At 38.7% G+C, this 22,673-nt stretch overlaps 1 long non-coding RNA gene across 6 annotated transcripts in view; it reads right to left on the bottom strand.

The window, feature by feature from the left end:
* LOC141505604 (uncharacterized) overlaps window positions 1-22,673 on the bottom strand; it is a 419,909-nt gene that overhangs the window by 19,436 nt on the left and 377,800 nt on the right. For 2 of the 6 annotated variants that reach the window (XR_012473640.1, XR_012473641.1), the window contains exons 9-10: window positions 21,355-21,400; window positions 20,187-20,682 (exon numbers count right to left, since the gene is read on the bottom strand). The exons of 1 other annotated variant lie outside the window; for it this stretch is intronic. This is a non-coding gene — a long non-coding RNA (uncharacterized LOC141505604). Of the gene's footprint in view, window positions 1-20,184; window positions 20,683-21,354; window positions 21,401-22,673 lie in introns of those variants that run through there. 3 more of the 6 variants (XR_012473639.1, XR_012473643.1, XR_012473642.1) reach the window with 3 other exon arrangements.

The raw sequence follows: 22,673 nt of genomic DNA, 5'->3' as shown, positions 1-22,673 counted from the left end.
AAAAAAGGGTTAATGCTACTCTAGGATGTCATAGAATATATAAAGAATGGGAAAAGATGACTCTTCTTGTTGGGTCAGCTTCAGACCTCACATGGAAGGCTCTGTTTAGTTCTGGGGAATCACAAGTTAGGAAAGACCTTGATAAGTTAGAGTACATCCTAAGGAAGAGGTACTTAATAAACATCCGCTGAATTGATGTGAATAAAAGTAGAGCAGTCCAAAAGAGGAATGGCTACTTTGGTAGATAGTTTCTCATCATTGACGCTTTTTATGTGGAAATTGGATAATTAGTCAGTCAGAATGAGAACTGAAAGTAAGACTTTTGTCAATTAAAAGGTCTTTGGTAACTCTGGAGAGAGCAGTTTGAGTGGAATAATGAGACTGGAAGTTAGATTATAAGGGTTTAATAAGTGAGTGAGAGGGGAAAAAAATCAAGGCACCTATTGCAGACATCCTTTTCAAAAACTTTGGTCACAAAGGGCAGAAGTATTAGGACTATAGTAGAAATGGAAGGATTAAATGAGGAGATTTTTAAAGGATGGTAAAAATCTTGGTAAAGAGTAAGGAGATTTTTATCATGGGATTGATTGTAGTCCTTCATTCTCAAAGAGGATCAAAATAGCTGGGGCTGATCAGACTAATATGGGCTCGAAGGACTCTATCACAGATTGAGCACAAATAGTTCAGAGGAACATTTGGAATGAAGATGTCTCTAAATTTGTGCATCACAATTTCTTCGGAGCTACATAGTGACAGAAAACAACTGAGGTGAGGAAGAAGCTCCTGTCAGTATTGCCTCATCCCCCCTCCCCCATTAAATACGACAAGCTTATCAGAAGGGGGGAAGAGGCAGAGGAAGCCATGGAGGCTTGAGGAGGGAAGAAGAGGTTTGGAAGAGACACTCTCGAGGGGGAATGGTGATAAGATTGTCTAGCAGCAGTGAGGGATTCTGTAACAGAAATTTTATATGGGACCTACTCAGATAGTTGTGGTCAGGAATACTACAGTAGAGATTCCTGTCCTTGATGAGAAGGTACACTGCATGCCTATCCACTGATGGCCCATCTAGCTCTCAGATCTATAATTCAATGTGATTTCTTGAGCTTATAACCTGAAAAGAGGATGCATGCTCTTAAGCTTTGGTCAGTTAATGGCCAAGGACCTTACCACCCCTATCCTAAATCTGTTAAATCCATAGTAATAAACATGCCTAATTAATGACAGGCTTTATCACTACAGTGGCTACACACAGCAGCAGAATAAAGAAGACCCACATCTTGAATACAAAATCCATATATAGATTTCTTCATTCCCTGACTCTAAATTGTCCAATGAGTTTTTTTTCCCCTGAGGGGAGTTGAAGCATATTCCTAAAGGAAGTAGTATCTGGACTGAGGGAGGGATGCTGAATAGAATTAAATGATGGGAAGGGGTGGGGAATTCTGGGAAGTGTGGTGAAAGGGTAGAGAAGAAAATCTCAGTGGTTGGAGGAGAGATTGAGGAGGAACCTGGGATGTACACATACTAAAATGCTAGTGAGGACCTTTTTTTAAAGACTGGGGACACCATTTCCATATAGTGATATTTAAGCCTGGGGGGATTCTATATGAAAGCTTCCCAAGCCAGTCAGTGTCCTTCATGACGGGTACAGCCAGGGAAAAAATTACTGATCAATAAAAGGATATTACCAGCAGACCTGATCCTCTAGAATTTGAGGTGATAGATACCATTTAAATCCCTAACACATTAGTATCAATTTACCCAGCCTTTGCATTTACTTTATATTGATGAATAATTTGCTGTTGTTCCCAACTTTAGCATGGTACCTCTCCTACCTCATTTTTGTGTATATGCTTCTAGATTTTCTTTTAGAAATTTGGTTTGGGAAGGTTGGGTTAGAGGATTGAGGAGCAAAGTTAGTCCTTTAAACAATAGTATTATAAATTAATTTCTTTTTTGAATTCCTTAGAAGCAAAATATTATAGAATGGCAGTACTGGAAGAACTCAGAACATAGAATGTTGTAACTTGAAGCCATGGGTTTTAAAAACATATAGCTAGAAAGTGCCTTAAAGAACTTCTGAGGAGTTTAATGACTAGAGATCAATTTGAGTCTACTGTGTGAACAGAAGCCAAAAATTTTGCATTGACAAGGCTATGGTGATCAGCATGAAAGAGGGAACAGTTCCACTGTTCTTTGGTCAGACTACACCTGGAATGCTGTATTCAACTGTGGGTATTACATCATAAGAAAAATATAGATAAGGAAGACTCCAGAAGAGGGTAATTAAGATGGGGGAAGGACCTGGAAACCCAGTTGAAGGGATTGAGCATATTTAGCTTGGAGAAGAGAAGATGTGTATAAGTACATGCCTCTGTGTGTATGTGTATGTGTATGTGTATGTGTGTGTGTGTGTGTGTGTTTCTCTTCACACAAAAGACTCAAATTGATGTCTTCTAGTATTTGAAGAACTGCCATATGAACAAAGAAGTCTGCTTTTCTTAAGTATCACATAGGTCACCCCCTGGAAAAGTGTGGAGAGATGACGAGGTGGGAAAAACCTCACCTTTATATAAGGAAAAAGTTGTCTAACAATTATAACTCCTCAAACCCAAAATGGAATGGCTCAAGAGGAAACAGATTCCTTGTCCCTGGAAGTAGAGAGCGTATTTTTGTTTCTATACTTTTGACTAACTGGTCTCTGAGTTCCCTTCCAATTCTGAGATTCTGTGCTTCAGTAATGGTCCCCAACCTCACTATACAAAGGGCAAAACGAGGGGAATAGCTTGAAGTGTTGGATTGGTGCAATAGTGGATGAGGTATTGTGTTCCTTAAATAAGTACACAAATGATGATCATTAGCATGTAGCATTCAGTATAGTTTTTAAAATTAAACTCTGAAGGGAAAAAATGATAATGTGGCAAAGCACCACACATTCATGGCCTGTGTACCACCATTAACCTGTTCGTAGTTTCCTAAATTGAAGGCTTAGTGCCCAAGAGGAGAGAAGGCTCTGAAGTGGGTCTCTTATAGACTCTAACCTATAAATCCTATAATTGCTCCTAGACATTTTTCTAACCTGATATCTCCTTGAAGGTCAGTGAGCAGATGGTACCTGGAAATCCAGGATTCCATAAGGACTAAAAGGAAAGAAACGATCAGTTCATCCTAGCATTCATCCAGAATTTATTGTTAAAACGCACCCATTGTCTCTATGTATTTTGATGACTCGATGACTAACCATGATAAGGGGGAAATAAGGGGAATGGATCTACCTCTGAGTTTTTATGAGATGGATGGTATGTCTTTGCATAGAGAAAGAGATGAGGGAAAAGGACAGGAGCTAGGTACTAAAAACTGGAAGGAGAGAGAGCCACAAGGTTTTGTTTGAAAACAAAGGGAGGAAAATGTTTTAGTTCAGAAAAATAAGAAAGCTTGAAGGAAGTAAGGCTGTTAGGGCACCCATGGGAATAAGAGAAAAAGGTGGCATTTTCAAGGAACCAGGAGGGGGAAAAATCTTGGATTGGGGAGAGTCTGTCCCACCCACCATAATCGCCCATCTTTTCCAGTGGCATTCAGTACACCCTGCTATACTAGCTGCTGTCACACCCATCCTAGTCAGATTGAATACACCTGTCACACTCATCACACTATCACACACAAGAAACTGTCACACCATCACACCCAATTCACCAGTCACACTAATACACCTGTGACACCAGTCACACCAATATACTTGAGAAAACTATACACCTGTCACCTCCATCACACTCAATATACCTGTCCAGAGAGCCCTGAACCACAATTCAGGAAGTATAGCTTCTGGCTCTGCCACTAACTTTCTGTGTGACTTTTGGCAAGTCATTTTATCTCACTGGGCTCAGTTTCCTCTTCTGTAGAACAAGTACATAGAAGTAGACTATCCATATAGTCTTGTCCATTTCTAATCTTCCATGTTCTTCATTCAAACATTGTTACAAGATTTTTAGATCCAACATTCCATTAATATTTTCTTCTTTTTTTTAATATTCCATGTTATAAGGTTATGTATCTAACAGTCTATAATCTGTGATATATGACTTGTCCTATCAGATAATATGCCTTTTAAAATTTTATTGTTTATTTCTTCCTTTGGTATTATTTTAAAATTTCTTACTTGACAACTGACTCAGGTTTTACATAGCACATCAATATAGGAGGCTATTCAACTAACCAGGGAAAACAAACATGTTATTACACAGTAACTACTGGAGAATTACCTGATTATTTATATTTTGCTTGTGCATGTAATTGTGTTTGGTCTTAGCATGTAAATTGGGGCATAATTACTGTATAATTTATAGTTTTTATATCTTATAACAAGTTAGTGTCTAAATCACACACCCCCATGTAAATACTTTAAAATTATTCAGTAATTACTTATTTACATTATAATTAAAATAAGTAATTAGCATAAATTTACAAAGGATTTACATACTTATTTGTGAATATCATTTCTTGGCAGCTCAAGTGAAATCTTTAGCTCATAATAAATTGAAATGAACAATGGAAAGTCTGCCTGGAATCATGAGAACTGTTGGACCTCTTAGTTGAAGGGCTCCCCCTCACTCCCCCACACCTAAACTCTCTACCTTTGGTTAAGCAAGGAAGGATGCAAGAGGTTAATCTGGCCAGGATTGATCTTGGCAATGAGCCATCAAGTAGTGACTTTGCTAATAGCCAGTTCTCTCCAAGGCAGAAGGACAAGAAGCACTGCTATTAGGTTTAGGGAATTCTAGAACTCAAAGTTTAAGCAATAATCTTCTAACTTAAAAAGGAATATTGGAAGAGGTTTGAGTGTTTTTCCCTCTACTGAATGGATGAATTTGCTTTTTAATAAAATTAGAGCTGGAGTGGATCTTAGTCCAGCTTGCTCATTTGATAAATAAGGAAACTGAAACTTAGAAAATTTAAGTTACCCCTAAACCTTAAACTAGGTATGGGGGCAATAGAAAGAACATTGGATTTAGAGTTAGGAGATCTTGTCTCAGACATTGATTAAATGTGTGACTAGAGATATTACCATTTCATGGGATCTGGAACTGGAAGAAACCTTAGAGATCATTAAGTATGCTCCATCTTTATTTTACAGATGAGGTAACTGAGGCCCCCCAAAGTTAAATGACTTGCCAAGGTCACTCATATAGAAGAACAGGAATTTGAATCTAGGTCTTCTGATTCCAACTATAATGTTCTTGGGTCATATTTAGAAGCATGAAGGAATCAAATTATACACACAGACTTTCTGGCCTTCACAGTGTAAAGCATCGGAATGGCATAAGCAAAAGAACTGGTGAATTATCTCCTTGGAGGTGGATTATTTTTTTCAAGAAAGAATGTTGTTAGCATTTTGTTCTTTGTCCCATCCTCCTGCCCCCTTTACATTTACATAAGACTAACCTTCCTCTAATCCAGACTGGTTCCATTACCAAATACATATTTTGGTGAGGAGTATCTTAGAAATAGTAACATATCTTAATATGACTTTTAAGGTTTACAAGATGCCTTATTAAAACTTGTTCTGTGAAGTAGATAGTACAGAGTATCCTTATTTTACAGATTAAAAACGACAACTCAGAGAGAAAAAGTGACTTATTTAGATTCACAAAGTAAGCTGGGATTTAACCCAGGTTCCCCCAATTTCAAATGAACATTTTTTTGTCTTTTTGGATTTTGTCTGACCTTCAGAGGAAGGCAATATAACACTTTGGAGAGATCACTAATATAGAACTAGAGAAGTCTGGGTTCAACTCTTGGACCTGACATTAATTTCCTGTGTGGTCTTTGGCAACTTTTTTTTGATTTCTCTGGTCATTGGTTTTCTTACCTACAAAATTATGAAATTGGTTAGATGGATTTAAAGGTTACTTTCAGCTCTGATAATCTGTGAGTTTAGCTCTGAATAGGGGAGGACAGACTAGAACAACTGCTAGAGCTCTTAATTTAAAGAGCAAAATGTTTAAGAGCTCCTCTAAGGCCAAGGGTTCTGAGCTCAGGGGAAAAAATGATTACTTTATAGAGTGGGGAGTGGGGTGGGGAGAGAACAAGAAAACAGCAAGTACAAGAGAACACAACAATTTGTATAAGGCTTAGGACAGAGACCAGTAAACCAACTTTTTGGGGAAAGCATTATGCAGATTGAGAACTCTGTGATGGATTGTACAATACCAGGGACAGAGGGTTCAAGGTAGATAAAGGGAGTCCATGAAGAAACAAACCATGAAGAGAGTCTCCGTAAATTGGGAGTGGCAGACTCTATAGAAGGTTCATATAAACAGTATGCCACAGATAAAGACAGTATATTAATGAAGTAGAGGTCAGTTTGCTGGAAACAGCTTTTGCCAACTATCTAATTGCTAAATTTTCAAAATGAACATTTCCTCTTGGAAATTGGCAAACCCTACAAATAGGGACTTGAATTATAGTTTATTGATTATCTATACTTAAGAGTTATGAAAAACATTAAAGCAGATTACCCTTAAAAATGTATTGCATTTGCATCCCCGCCCCCCCAGAAAGTCAGTCATTAAACATTTACCAGCACATTCTTGTATAGAGGGTTGACCACCATTCCCTTGTATTTAACTGGACTCCACAGACATTGTTAATAATTCAGTCAAATCATTTCTAGCACAGAGCAAGCTTGGACCTTGTGCTTCCCAGAGTCTGCCTAATACTTGTGTAAGTGATTTTTCTGGACTCTGGAGGAAAGGGGGATTGAGGGACTGAGGCAAATTATTTTAGACTGCACCTACTATTCCCTGGAACTCTCTGAGATGCTCTGGTCTCCAAGGTTGAGATGGTCTTCCTGTTAATCCCCCTTTTCATTCCAACTCACCCCTAAGCACTTGTCTCAGATCAAATTTTGTGGGAGGCTATTCCCCAAGTAATTATGGACTTAGATTTAGAATTCTTTCCAACTTACCCTCTTTATCTCTTCTCCTTTTTCTTTTCTCCCTCTTCAATCCTCTGTTTAGTCCCCAGTTTCCTCATTTTACAGAAGGGTTAACAAGAAAAAAAAAAACTTGAGTAAGTGAAAATTAGGTGTCCTTTCTTCTTTTCTTCCACTTTCTTTCTCCCTTCTGTCCCCATCTATCATACCTCCTTTTGCTAACTTCTCTTTCCCCCTCCTCTGTCCTTCCTTCTTGTCTTCTATCATCATTTCTCTTCCCTCTTCTAACTCTTCTCTTCCCTCTTTTGAATCTTTCTCTTCCATCCTCTTCTCTTATTTTTTTCCCTTTCTGACAATAAAGGTAAAAAAAAGAAAGAATCTTATTTTCTGAAGCATAAACAGGGAAGGAAGAAAGTACAATGAGAGCAATTGGAAATGGAGTCAAAGGATCTGGGTTCAAATTCTGGATCTGTCACTTTTTATCCTGGACACGAGATTTAATCTTTCTTGACTTTAGCTCTTCTTCCATAAGATGAGAGAATTTTATTAGATGACTAATGAAAATCTTTTCTAAAACAAAATCTTTCATCCTTGAATGTACCTGTATTTAATCAAAAGACATACAGACATATAGACAAACACATGAAATATATTCAAGGGCACTGGCATGTGTTTTAACTTATAGTTCTAGTCTATTAAGCACCTACTAAATGTAAGACCCTCTGCTTAATTAAGAAGATGAAAAATGATTCCTTCCCTGGCCTCAAAGATCTTCACAACCCAGTAGATGCCTTGAAAAGATGTTGGAGATTATTTAGTCCAATTCTTTTATTGTACAAATGAGATATCTGAAGCCCAGAGAAATAAAAAATGACTTGTTCCCAGTCACACAATGAGCCAGTGACAGAATTAGGACTGAATTCTAGTCTCCTGACTATAACTTAAAGATTCTTTTCATTGTTTTACTCCTATATATCCTGACTACATTTTTCTATGTGTACATATCTATATGTATACCTATATCTCTATCTCTATCTATCCATCTATCTAAATCAATTACTAGAATTTTGCCATTCTCTTTTCTTATTTATTCATCTTCCACATAGCTATCAAAAACATTTTAAAATAATAGAGTCACTCTCCTACTCAAAAAGATTCAGTAGCTCCTTATGGTTTCTAGGATAAATAATAGCTAGCATTTATTACATATAAATATATATGCATATTATATAGTGGTTTAAGGCTTAAAAAGCACTTTATTCATTTGACTTATAAATATCTAAATACATCTATATCTATAGCATTTTATATAGTATTTTAAGGTTTTTAAAGCACTTTATTCATTTGATTAAATATTATTTAATATAAGTCATTTATACACTAATTCATTCATTTGTTTTTCCATTGATTTATTTATTTGCTATGTTTGTTTATTTTTTTGTTCTGATCTTCATAAGAACCCTGGTATGTAGCTGCTATTATTATTTCAATTTTTAAAGATGAGGAAATTGAGGCAGATCTCAGTTAAGCAATTTACCAGGGTCACACAGCTAGAATATATTTAAGATTGAATTTAAGCTTAGGTTTTCTTGATTTCAAATACAATCCTCTATCCATTGTTCAACCTATAGTTTCGGGGCAGGGGATCAGTCTTCTAAGGAACTCAAGGCTTCTTGCCCAGGTAAGTAACTTGGGTCTACTGGATTCCTGCACTTAAAAATGAAAAGGATAAAATACAAGTGCACCAGCTTGGTATTGAAATCCCTCCACCATTTGACTTCCACTTACTTTCCCAAATTTATTGTCCATTGTTTCCTTTAATTAACTCTACATGCCATCCAAGCAGACCAACTAGCTCTTCATTGAGTCTCTGTTGTCTCTATACCTTTGCACAAGTTGTCCCCAAAACCCAGAAGGTGCTTACTTTCTCCTCACTTCTTACAGTTGGAATCCCCAATTCCCTTCAAAGCTCAGGCCCAGAGTCACTGCCTTCATAGGGCTTTTCCTGATCCCCAGCTATTTTAGCAATTATTTTTTTATACTTAACTATATTTAACTGTACACAAGTTATCTCCATTTGGCTGTATATAAACTCTTTTGCTGTCAGGGACTTTTTGAATTTTCTTTTGTGTCTAACATGGTGCCTCTCACATAGTAGTTGTTTAATGTTGATTGAATTGACATGTTAAATGTTTAAAAATAAATACTGGGTCAGAATTGTTAATAATTTTAATTTTAAAACAAAAATCTTGAATTATTATTGACCCTCCCTCTCATTTCTCATTCAGTACCTTTTCTCAACCTTGCTAATATATTCATTGTTCAGTATGATGTATTGGAAATATATGTGTATGCCAGTCTGTGATCATTTCTTATCTAGACCAATATTACTCACCCAGAGAGCACAGTAGTTCCAGACACACTAATGTTTAAGAAGTATTTAATGGACAAGAAGTGGAATGTCTTAACTTCTTTCCTAGACTGTTTACTCCTTGAAGGCAGATATTGAGTCTAATTTTTTTTATCTCCCCCAGGTCTGAACATGTAGCACTGCCTGCCATGGTCTGCTAAATTCAGTTGCATTGGACTTTAAGAATCCTGGATTTCTAAGACATTTTTAGAGAATCAAAACCTGATTCCTTTGAAATAGTCTGGACTTAATAATTTGTTTTAAGTCTGAATGAATCAAATTTACAACTTCTCCCCTCCCCAAATAGTAATCCAATGTCCGCTCAGATGGCCCAAATGAATAGTAATTTTACACCTCGTGAGACAGCTCATTCCATTGGCGGGTACCTACCTCTCTTTGTAGAAGAGTCCTTCCTTATATCATGCTAAAATCTACCTCCATCTATGGTTTTAGTTCTGCCCAACAGAATCACCCAAATCTTTAAATTGAGGTCCCTGAGGAATAAAAATCTTTAAATTGAGGTTCCTGAGGAATAAAAAAGGATTAAAATAACTAATATCCATCTAAAAAGCAAAAGATGAAATTCATATTATGATTATAAAACTTAATACAAAAATGACTTTGGGAAGAGTATTTCTAGACTGGTTGGGTTGGGATCCCACTTTTCCATGATTCCAAAGAATAGGGGTAAGGCAGTAGGAAACTTTGGTGGGTTGAATGGCTCAGTAATGAAACCCTTGTGGATATTGATAGGACAGAACCAAAGGCCAAGGTGTTTGTTGTCAGGAGCAGGGGTGGGGGAGGAGAGAGAGAGAGAGAGAGAGAGAGAGAGAGAGAGAGAGAGAGAGAGAGAGAGAGAAACGCCAGCACCCAGGCTCCATCCCATCTGTTTTTCTCACCAAATCCATCACACTAATAGGTCACCTTTCTCTGGCAGCTTGTGATTAGCTGGTTGCCCAAGGACAGAGACAGGTATGGAGGGGGAGGGGACTGCATCAGTATATTGAAAGAACAGGAACAGGGGTGTCAGGGTACCCTGTGCATGTGTATATACCAGATACCTTCACATAGATGTCACCCCTCTAAAGCCATCCTTATATTGCTTGGAAATATACTGAGTACAGGATGGATTTGGAGTCTGAGGACCCAGGTGTTACTCTAGTTCTAATCCTTATTTTCTGGATGACTTAGGGCAAGCCAAATTCCTTTTCAGAACCCCTAATTCCTTAACTATAGAAGGAGAATTTCCAATTAGATGATCCCTAAAAGTCCCTTCAAGATTGAAATTCAAGTTTCTTTGACCCACAGGCACCTTCACTTAGTAATGCAGAATTGCAAGGACATGCTTCTGTGTGTGTATGTGTCCACATGTGTGTATGTGTGTTCTTGCGCATGCGAGTCCAAGTCAGGGTGTCAAGAAGAATTGATGAGGGGTCAGCACTATGTATTCATCTGATAGATCAAGTAGACTAGAGTTTATTTGGGTCATGATGATGGGTGGTGTTTGCTGCAAAAAAGGCCTTGTCTGTAGAGACAGAGGACAGAGATGAATCTGGCAATCACCCTAGCTTAGGCTCACATTGCCTTTCTCCAGGCTATTGTAAGAGTGTTCTATGTCTTTCTTTCTGCAATTCATGTTGTATAAGCAGTCTTCCTGTCCCACAACTATTGTCACATTGTTCTTTCACTCAGATACCATCCTTGGCTCCCCATTACCTATTAAATAAAAGATAAACTCCTTAGCTTGGCATTCAAAACTCCAAAATCTAGCTATAATTTAACTTTCAGCCTTATCAACTTCTGTTTCTCTCTAACTAGTCTACATTCCAGTACATTGTACTTTCTGGACCTCCTTTCAAGAGCAGCCAATTGGCCTAGTGGACAGAGCACTAGACCTAGACCTGGAGTCACAAAGACCTGAGTTCAAATTTGACCTCAAATACTTATTAGTTATGCGACTCTGGGCAAGTCACTTAACCCTGTTTACTTTGGTTTCCTCTATAAAATGAGCTGGAAAAGGAAATGGCAAACCACCATCTATGCCAAGTAAACCTGAAATGGAGCCATGAAGAGCTGGATATGACTGAAAAATAACTGAACTTCTTGATCCCTCTCTATCATCCCAATTCTCTGGTTTTGGAATCATTCCAGACAATGTAACTCATGTCTAGAATGGATTTCATAGCTTCTAATTTCTCTCTGAGATTAATTTCTCCCTTTAAGGACCATTTATAGGTTACTTCCTTCTTGAAGTTTTCTTTGATCCACTTCAAATAATGTCTCACTTGTTTTTTTAAAGTTTTTGCAAGGTAATGGGTTTAAGTGGCTTGCCCAAGGCCACACAGCTAGGTAATTAAGTGTCTGAGGTCAGATTTGAACTCAGGTACTCCTGACTCCAGGGCCAGTGCTCTATCCACTGTGCCACCTAGCCACCCTGATGTCTCACTCTTTCAAAAGAAAATGGAAACACCTAAATATGTGGGTACAAATACCAACTAAGATACTTAGTTGTGTGATCTTGGGGGAGCCATTTCCTTTCTCTAGGCTCAGTTTCATCATCTGTAAAATGGAGATGATAATAATTGCACTGTCTCCCCTATAGATATGTTGTGATAAAAAAGGACTTTGTAAGCCTCGTATTGCTATAGAAATGGAGTAGCTGATGCTGCTTCCATCTTCGTATTTCTCATGAGGTTCTTGTCTCCCCCCCTTCTTTTCTCTTATTCTTCCATTTTCTCCTCTCCCTCTTTATTGTAGGTGAGATACTTTCATACCTCTTCACCTGCTGGTTCAGCCTTGATGGCTTCTATTTAATATTCCTGCATCAAAATGAGCTTAATGATAATAGGGGTTGGGAAGTGGGAAGTTGGGAGGGTCATCTGAGCTTGACTAGCAAAGACCTACTCCTAAATGATGTGGAAAGAAAGTAAGAAAGGGAAAGAGGGGGGCAGCTAGGTGGCACAGTGGATAAAGCACTGGCCCTGGAGTCAGGAGTACCTGGGTTCAAATCTGGTCTCAGACACTTAATAATTACCTAGCTGTGTGGTCTTGGGCAAGCCACTTAACCACATTTGCCTTGCAAAAACCTAAAAAAAAAGAAAAGGGAAAGAGGGGAGAGAGAGAGAGAGAGAGAGAGAGAGAGAGAGAGAGAGAGAGAGAGAGAGATTTGTCCTTCAAAGGGGACATATAGACGCCCCATTGCCCACATTACATTGTCCCCATGGTAACTCCTTTCCCTGTAGAGGATGGGAAAATGTATGCACAAATGGGCTTTAATCAATCAACTAATCATCCTGTATTCATTGAACACTTTTGAGAGATCATTCCAGAGCCTGGCCAAAATTGCAGCTCAACTCAACTTCCCCCAAGGACCAAACCTAGAATCGTATATAGAATCTGAGTCATAATGGAGCCAAGAGGCTAATTAGTTCTATCTGTACCTAAATAAGAATTCTTTTTTTTATAATATCTTGAGGAGTGGACCTACCCTTGAAGAGCTTTCCTAAGGCAGCCCATTTTACTTTTGGGAAGAAAGTTTAAATGGTAGAAAGTTTCCCCTTATATTGAGTCAAAATCAACTTCTTTTACTCATTGTTTCCCTCTAAATTTTGCATCCTGGGGCTAAGTAGGACAAATCTATCTCTCTTCCCTATAACAACACTTCAGTGATCATTACCCCTCTTACCCCCATTCATTCTCTCCTTTAAGTTAAGCATCCCTTTAAAGCATACTTTGAATGATTTGAATGTTCAATTCTTTCCCTTGCTATACCCAATGAATAATGACTATGAGAGGTGACTACCTGAGATAACTAAATAAAGATGGTATCTTTGTTAGGGTTCCCCACTTCTATTGGTTTCATTTTTTCAGGCATGCCCACCCAAGTTTCTTTTCTTTTCAGTTTCATAATCTTTAAAATGAGAGAGCTCATTAGATAATCTGTTTCCTTGCAGTTTAAAACCCTTGTTCTTCAAACCCCAGGGGAGTTTTCTAATAGGTTAAAGGTTCTGGACCCAGACAAAAATCAGGGACTGACTCTCCTGATGTCTACAGTGACAGCTTCCCCTCATCCCCCAACACCTTCAGGACAGGTATCTAGTCTGGCATAGTTGGCTTCAGACAAGTGCCTTCTTCTGGGTTTATAATTATGGGGCACAAGTCATCAAATCCCATCTTTGTCTTCAGCTCATTGTCTGGGCTTCTGCTTTAGCTCCTATCCTCCATTAAATGAGAGGTAGTCTATGTCTGAGAATCTCAAGGGTTTTTTTTTTGTCCAGTTGGAAGTAACCCAAGCTTCACTTCACAATGAAAACTAAAGATTGTCTCATAGAAGGGGGTCTGGATGATGCAGGGAAGGTATTTCCAGATCAAATCTTAGTATTACAGGACTAGAGTTGAAAAGAATCACAGAGACTGTAATTCATTTGTCTCCTTTTTCAGATGAGAAAACTGAGGTCAGGGAAATTTAGTGACTTACCCAAGGTCATACAGGTAATAGATATCAAGGTTGGGGTTTGAACCCAAGTTCTCTGGCTCCCCAGTCCATGTTCTTAAATTGGTATCATCCTAGAGTGATGTGGCTTAAAGACAATAGAGGTCAAAGCTAGAGAATGAGGGCAAGTCTATGGGAGCATTTGGGTAGACAGAAGTTATCATATAGCATGTGGGTGGGAGACCAATTTCAGAATATTCTGACATCTGGTCCCAGAACTCATGGTTGGGTCCCTAAGAAAATGATGGAGGATACTGGAGGAAGATGGTGTCTGGTGGATGGATCATTCTATGGGAATCTGGAAGCTCTCTCAGAGGTGGTGTCCATCTTTGCCACCCCTCCCCCTCCATCCTTATACCTCTCTCAGCCCTTCCCAGTGGAGTAGAGAAAAAGAACAAATACAGCAAGTAAGCTAGGAAGAAGAAATCACACATTGAAGCCCTAAATGATACCAGTAAGTTTGCCCAGGCTTATGTAAATCACACAAAAACTGACAAGTTTTCCTATTAAAAGATAATTGTAATCAGGGTGCTGGACGTGCCGTGTGGGGATGATTGGAGGTAGACGGACAGCACCGAAAGATGGATCGTTTTAATTTGCACCAATTAAATTGAAGTTCATAGGATCATCTTCTTCAATCTTCATGAATACTTTATTTTCTGGCTGCTACGGAGCTATTAAAAAGAATGATTGAGCCACGAGGCTGGCCTAGTATATTTTATGAAATATCACCTTTAAAGAATTTGAGTACGCCATTTTCATAATGAGTTTTCTAGTACCTAATCCCCTTCTATATTACTACATTTAAAAAGTGGATTGATCTGGGAAGTGCAGGGAGTGCAGGTGATGATACATTTTGCCAGGATAAGGTGGTGATAATGGATCGTGTTTCTGTGCGCAGGATAATGGATGGTCTGGTGTTGAAGACGCGGCACACACACTGAGTTTGGTGGCTACCTTCACTGGTCACTGGGACATCCTCCAGGTGTGGAGGGAAGCTCCTGGGTGGTTGCTCATTCAGGGAGAGGCAGCATTTTGTAATGGATTTAATATCAAAGGGTGTTATTGTTGCTCAGTCATTTCAGTCATGTCTGAGATTTGTGATCCCTTTTGTGGTTTTCATGGCAAACAGAGTAGTTTGTAATTTCCTTCGACAGATGAGAAAACTGAGGCAAACAGGGTTAAGTAACTTGTCTTAGACAAGTCTGACATTCTAGCCACTGTGTCATCTAATTGCCCAACATCCAAGGACCTGGATTCAAATCCTTGCTCTGCCACTTTCTACCTGGGTAGCAACATTGGGTAAGGCACTTATAAACATTCTGGGATTTAGTTTCTTTTAACTACAAAATGAGCAGGTATACCTAGATAACTTCTGAGGTTCCTTCCAGCTATAAATCTAGGAGCTTATGAGTTGGGGTACAAAAGGGTTTTCTGAGCTGCCTGGGGAGATAGCGAGCTCTCTTTTAGTAGAAGTTTTCAAGCAGAGACTGATGGATCAGTTCATAAGTCTGTAAAATGTATACATGTTCAGATATGGATTGAACTGAGGTCCATAAATTCTTTAGATTTAGAATTTAGAACTGGAACTTAGAACACTTGAAATGTTCAATCCCCCTTTTTTATGCAGATGAGGAAACTGAGGTCCAGAGGGATAGCAACAGTGGTAGCAGAGTTGAGAGTTGATCCTAGGCCCTCTTATTCCATATCTGGGTCTTTTTCCTACTGTACCATGCTACTTATATTGGTACCGTTCTTTTTTGTTTGTCTTTATAGTCCCAGAGCCTATCACACAGTAGGCATAAAATATGGACTTCTTGACTGGTTCTAATTCTGAGATCCTATTATTGCAACAGTGGAGGGAGACTGCCTTAAATGGATGAATAGATAGGAGTATAGGAGAAGAGGGTCAGAAAAGGTATGAGCATTTACCTTTTCTGATATCAGTCTACATATTGTGGGCCAGGACAAGTGGACAATCTTTGAGAGAAGAAAAAAACCAGTCTGTAGACCTTAAGGCAGCTTTTCCTTTCACCTGCTCACAACCCCCTCCAGGCTTCCCCTTTCAGAAAGAGAGAGGACCACCTCCTGATTTGGGAGTTTGAAGAGGAAATTGAAAAGAAGATAATAAGATGTTTTGGGATCCAAGATCTAGGATTTAGATAATGAGACTTCCTCAAGATGGGAATGCCCTCCACCACTGCAGGTTGTCAGGTGTTTTATTGCAGCTTAGCATCCTAGAGGGTTACCTTGGGGATAAGTTAAATAATTTTCTCAGTTTTATTTAGTATATATCAGAGGAAAGGCTAGAACCCAGACAAACCCTAATTCTGAGATTGGTCCTCTATACACCATGCCCTGCTGTCTAATTTGTGATTTGTCTCTCTTTATCTTTATCTGTCTCTCTTCCTTTCTTTGTTTCTCCTTTCTTTTCTCTTCTCTCCCTTTCATTTTCCTCTTTTTCTTTGTCTCCTCCCCTCTCGTGCCCTCCCCTCCCTCTCTCTGTCTCTGTCTCTCTCTCTCTGAAGTTGTAATTTAATCATTAGAGGGAGGTTCCCAGTGAGGAAATCCTTTTAACTAAAATAGATTAGTAACTGTTTTGCAGTGTTTTACACAGCTGATTGGGGCATGCATTGAGAGGTCAAGTGACTTGCCCATGGACACACAGCTAGCATGTGTTAGAGGCTGGATCTTTCAAATCCAAGATTGGTTCTCCATCTGCAATTGTCTCCCTGTTGCTGTTTGATTGCATTAATAAAAACACAATGTATAGAATGAGAGAGGCAATGATTCTACTCTACAATGCCCTGGTCATGCTACTTCTAGCATACAGACTCATAGAAGCATCTAGTCTAACCCACACTTGAATTTAACTGGTTTTTTTCAACATCCCTGCTAGGTTTGGAGGTACATCTCACTTTCATTTAAAGACCTCTTGTAACAAGGAACTCACTACATTCCATTTTTTTTGTCAACTCTAATTGTTAGGAAGTTTGCACTTATGTCAAACTTAAATCTGTAACTGCTCTTTTACCTATTCATTGCTCCTAGTTCTGCCCTCAGGGTCAAAGAACTTAAGGGCCAGTATTGAATCTCATTCATAAGAATTCTTGTAGCCATTATCCTGTGTTTTTGATCCTGTGTTTCATTCTCCCATCTCCCAACCCTATGTCTGCTTCTTTCTAGAATCTTTATTTTACTTCACTTCACCTTTTATTTTTCTAGAATCTTTAACTACTCCTAGTGTGGCTTAGTTGGTTGCAAGTTTTCTCTTTATCTTGGTTATCCCAGGTTTGATATTTTCAAAGTCTTTCCATAAAAGGTAGATATAACTAAACATGATACTCCAATTAGGGCCTTTGCTCTAATCTAGGCAGAAGACAGTGTGAATATCCTCTACTTTGCTGTGGTCACAATGCTGTTAGTACAACCTAAGGGCATTTAGTTCAGGAAACTGGATGGTCCTTTATTAAGGATGTTATAGAGAAAGTCCTATTCAGGTAGAATTGAACTGGAAGAGCAACTAAAGGGTTCCATGAACTAAGAGAAGGAACCACTGCTTGGACCATGATATTACTCCGGAACTCTCCTAGTTAGGACTGGTTCCTCACCATCTTCACCTTCACCTCTGCTATAGAAACAAAAGGGAATAATACAGAGGGGGAGGCAGAGACACCCCAATATTCCACCAGGAGACCCTCCTCTCAGGATCCCCAGACAATCTCAGTTTGGGCTCCCTGCCCCAGGGGTAAAACCCTGATTCAGCAGTTTGGTGCCAGCTTCTTTTCCCTAAGCCAGAGCAGTAGCAATCATAATTAACCCTGCTAATTAATCAGGGCAGAGTGTATTAATTGCTAGCACAGGAGACTCTGGGAGAGCAGGTGCAGCAGCCCCAGCAATAGTGATAGGGGTGGGTGGAGGGGGAGAATCTGACAAGATAACAAGCCGATGAGGGATAGGGGCAGTAGGCTCCCCTCACTGGGAGTCCTGGTGGGGAAATAGTTCCAAAGTGGTGGTCCTATGGGGAGAGGGGGTGCTTTACTATCACCCAGATCAAACACACACACACACACACACACACACACACACACACACACACACACACACACACACACACTTTGTGAAGAGAAGGGAAGGAGGGAAAGAGAAAGACAAATTCAAAAAGATAATATACAAAGTAAAGAAAAGGTCAGGCTACCTCTCTTATCTACCTCAAATAAAGCCTCTATTATGCTTCCCATTCAACTAGGACTCAAAGGAAAGCAGATGAGAATGGCAATAGTGATGGAAAAGATTTTTTTAAGTTGAGAGTTCAGAAAGAGTGATTTCTCAGGAATGCTCTTTCAGAATATGGGCGGGGGGTTGTTGTGGAAGGAAAGACTTTCTCTCCGAACATTAGTTTATAGGAACAATTGTTTCCAACTGAGTGAGTTTGGGGTGGGGACCAAAGTTTTGGTGACAAAATTGTATGGTACCCAAAGGGACAGGGAACCCAAGGAGAGCACTGATTGAAAGGGTGTTCCATTTACCAATGAGAAGTGGGGTGATATCTATATGTTGGATGGGAACTTTAAGTTTTAAAAGGCAGAGACATGTTGAGGGGAACAGATATTAGAGAAAGTTCATATGGAAAGCCTACTTTTATCCAGATTTCATCATTATCACTGTTTAATCCAAATCTTTATCCCTCTTCCTACTGTCATCCCTATTTTATCAACAGCTCTATTCTAGTCCCAATCAAATGTCCTTTTGTTCCTATTTCTAAACAATGTACAACATATTCCCATCCCTATCTCCATCTTCTTCCAATCTCCAAATAATTTATACCAGTTACAATTCCCAATCCCATTATCAACCAATACTCATCTCCTTAAAATCCTCACTGCCTCCATCCATTTCTAGTCCCTATATCATTTTATCCCAATTTCCATTTAACCCCCATCCTTATCCCAAATCCCCATATCTATTTCATCTTCTCACAATTGCCATGAACATCCAGAAACATCTCTATGTCCAGCCCCATTTAAATCCCTTCCAAGAGCTAACCCCTAATCCCATCCTCATTCAATCCTTTATTCCATTCAGTTTCTACTGCTATCTCCATACAACTCCAATTCCATCATTCTCCCAATCTTGCTTGCTATTTCTCTCTTGATCCTTTTACCCTTTTCCATTTCCTCCTTATGCTTGCCTCTTCTCTTTGCCCTCACTTTGTCATAAGCTTTTTATGGAATGAGTGCCACAAATTCTTGCCTTCCAAAGGTCTGAGACAGCCACAAGATCATACTCGGATATAAAGGACCAAAGAAAGAAACTGAAAAAAATATGATGTAAGGTAAGAACATTTACCTCATTTTCATGAACTTTTTCCGATCAATTTTTAGAAGGCTTTGAATATAGGTAGCCAGATATGTATCTGATATGAGAGATGCCCTACAAACTAACCTAGTAATATCTATTGCTGTTTCACTAAAAATTCTCTCAATTATACAGCAATGCCAAAGTCAAATAGAAAAAGGATCCCTGCTGGTTGTATATTGACTTAGAAAACCATAAGTCAGCATTATCTATGTTGTATTATATTTTTGTTTATTTTATTAAACATTTCCTTTTTACATGTTAATATTTCACACCTCTTTGAATCTAGAAAAAATTCCTAATGATCTTTAGGAATTCTCAAGTTTGTAATAGAAAACTATATAAAATGAAGAATAGCTCACATTTCTTGAAAGATAGTGTGGTGTGGAAGGAAAAGAGCAGTCTGAGGAGCTAACTTACTATTCACTAGCTGTGCAGCTATGGGCTTTTACCTTCCTTGACCACATGATTCTCAAATGTAATTTGAAGGGATAGAGGAGGAATTGAACTAGATGTCTCCCAGTTCCAAATCCTATTATACTACTTTCATTGACATTTTGGTTACAGTTTTCCATTGTCATTTGGGATCTCCCATGACTCCTTGTGGTGTGTTTATTATTCAATCATTTTTAGGCATGTATGACTCTTCATGACCCCATTTAGGGTTTTCTTATCAGAGATACTGGAGTGATTTTTCCATTTCCTTTTCCAACTCATTTTACCATTGAGGAAACAAAAGACAAACAGGGTTAAATGAATTACCCAAGATCACACAGCTAGTAAGGGTTTGAGGCCAGTATGGAACACAGGAAGTTCAGTCTCTGACTCCACTCTATCCACTGCAGCTCCTAGCTACCCTTGTGATATGAAAGTGACTCCCATATTCTTTTTTTCTTTTAATAAATATTTTATTCATTTTTCCAACTACATACAATGATAGTTTTTACCAATCATTTTCACAAGGTTTTGAGTTTTATAATTTTCTTCCCCTCTCCCTTCCTCCCCCCCTGCCCCTGACAGAAAGAAATCTGATATAGGCTCTATATTTGTAACCATGCTAAACATAGATAGAAATTGAATGTAGTGTGAGAGAAGAATCAGATCCAAATGGAAGAAAGAAAACATTAGAGAATACAAAATTACATAATACATAATACATAAGATGGCTTTTATAAATTGAAGATAATAAATTTTATTCTTCATTTCAACACCACAGTTCCTTCTCTGGATATGGATGGCATTTTCCATCACAAGTCCCTTAAAATTGTCTTTGATTATTGTACTACTGAATGAACAAGTCCATTATATTGATCATCATACCATGTTGTTGTTAGTGTGTAAAATGTTCTTCTGGTTCAGTCATCTCATTCATTTAGGATTTCCAGGATTTTCTGAAATTCTGTCCCTCATGATTTCTTATAGAGCAGTGTTCCATCACATCTATTCATTCCCCCAACTGATGAGTATCCCCCAATCTCCAATTCCTTGTCACTGTGAAAAGAGCTGTTATGAATATTTTTGTACATGTGGGATTTTTACCCCTTTATATGATCTCTCTTCAGGATCTAGACCCAGCAGTGGCATTGCTAGATCAAAGGGTATACACATCTTTATCCAAAAAAGCTGGATCAGTTCCCAGCTCCACCAACAATGCACTAGTGTCCTGTCTTCCCACATCCCCTCTAACATTGATTATTATCCTTTCTAGACATATTGGCCGATCTGAGATGTGTGAAATGGTATCTCAGAGATGCTCTAATTTTCATTTCTCCAATCAATAATGATCCAGGGCAATTTTTCATATAACTAGAAATAGCTTTGATTTCTTTATCTGTGACTCCCATATTCTTGAAGGCTATATTAAGAGAGGGCAGGTCCTACAGTATCAAATAGGAAAATATCCAAGTACAAGGAGATCCCGAATTGTGCATCTATCTTCCATTGATCAGGCTAACTCAGTATGAGAAATTCATCATGAGAAAGTTAGCTTTCCAAAGCAATGTTTTTTGCTTGGTTTTGTTTGCCATACAATTCACTATTGTTATTATAATCATATCCATCCTACACAGTGGACAGAGAATTGACTAGATGTCAGGATGACCAGGGTTTAAAGTCTTGTTTCTGATCCCAAATTGACTGTGTGATCTTGGTCAATTTACTTACCTCCTCAGTGACTCTAGGTGATGCTCTGGGCACTGGAGGGAAGGTCCTGATAAAAAAATAAATCACAACAACAAACACCTAGAAGAATAATTCCCAGATCTATGACACTTTAAAATTTAAACATTTTCCTCCCAGCAATTCTGTAAAATGGTTAATGTAAGTATTATTCTTCCTATCTTATAGATGGGGCTTAGTAAAGTTAAGTTTCAAATATGGCAGCTCATACTGGTGCTTCCTTCTGTTGCTTATCTCCAATTTATTTTACTTCTATCTTGTTTGTACTTAGTTGTTTGCATGTTGTCCCCATCAGACTCTGAGTTTCTTGAGGGCAGGGGATGCCTCTTGTCTTTCTTTGCATCCTAAGCACTTAGGTACTTAAAAATTTTTATTGATTGACCATCTTGGTCCATTGTAAACTTGAAGCACCTATGGTTTACAAGTACTTTACATAACAGAATTTAGAGATAAAAGGGCTCTTAGAAATCAACCATTGTAACTTCCTTTTTTTTTAAGATGAGACAACCAAAGTCATTATTTCCATTTAATTCTGACAAATCCCTGAACTCATTCTATTGTACACACTCTGCAGATAGGGAAAACTGAGACTCAGATCTGAGAAGTGATTTACTTATCTTAGGTCATATAGATAATGTGTCTGAAAGAGGGCTTAAATCTGGATGTTCCACTTGGGGTAGTATATTCATCTCCCAATAGATAATGCTTTGGAAGAGAAAGTGAACAGCTGCTACAGGGAGATTGTCAAATAGTATAATTTGTTTCATAAGGATTAAAAAACCCCCAACTTAGGGCAGGCCTCCCTTCTAGGGGTGAGGCTGCCCAGAAGATTTTAAGATGACTGTCAAGAGGTGGCATTTCACAAGGAGACTGTCAGCATAATTCACCAGGGTCAGAAAGCTCCCAGCTGGTGCACCTAACCTTTTTCGGACTGGGCCTCCCACCCCCTTTGACTTCTTTGATCCTAAACTAGCTTGCTGTCTATGCCACCATCTGTTCCCTCTCACATAAAGTCAATCACTTGACGAATCTTCTTTAGTGAAGAGCTCAGTTAGGCCTCACCCCTTCCCAGACTCTGACTTGTCTCTCCTTCTGCCTCAATCTTCGTGGCAAGCTTGGACTCAAGGTTTCAGTCTCTACCAACATAATGTCTGGAGTCTGGTTCACTATCTCTTAAGTTCATTATCTCTTCAACTCTCACAAATTGTCTGATCATCTCTGTTCCAGGACCTTTGGACTATCAAAATGACCAGTCTGCCTGGAACAGATAGATGAAGGTCCTAGTTTTTAAAAATCCAGAAGAA

Source organism: Macrotis lagotis, chromosome 1 (genome assembly GCF_037893015.1).
Source record: "Macrotis lagotis isolate mMagLag1 chromosome 1, bilby.v1.9.chrom.fasta, whole genome shotgun sequence".
Classification (NCBI taxonomy): Eukaryota; Metazoa; Chordata; class Mammalia; order Peramelemorphia; family Peramelidae; genus Macrotis; species Macrotis lagotis.
Note: the sequence above shows the minus strand (reverse complement) of the source record. Positions and strands in the feature narration are given on the sequence as shown.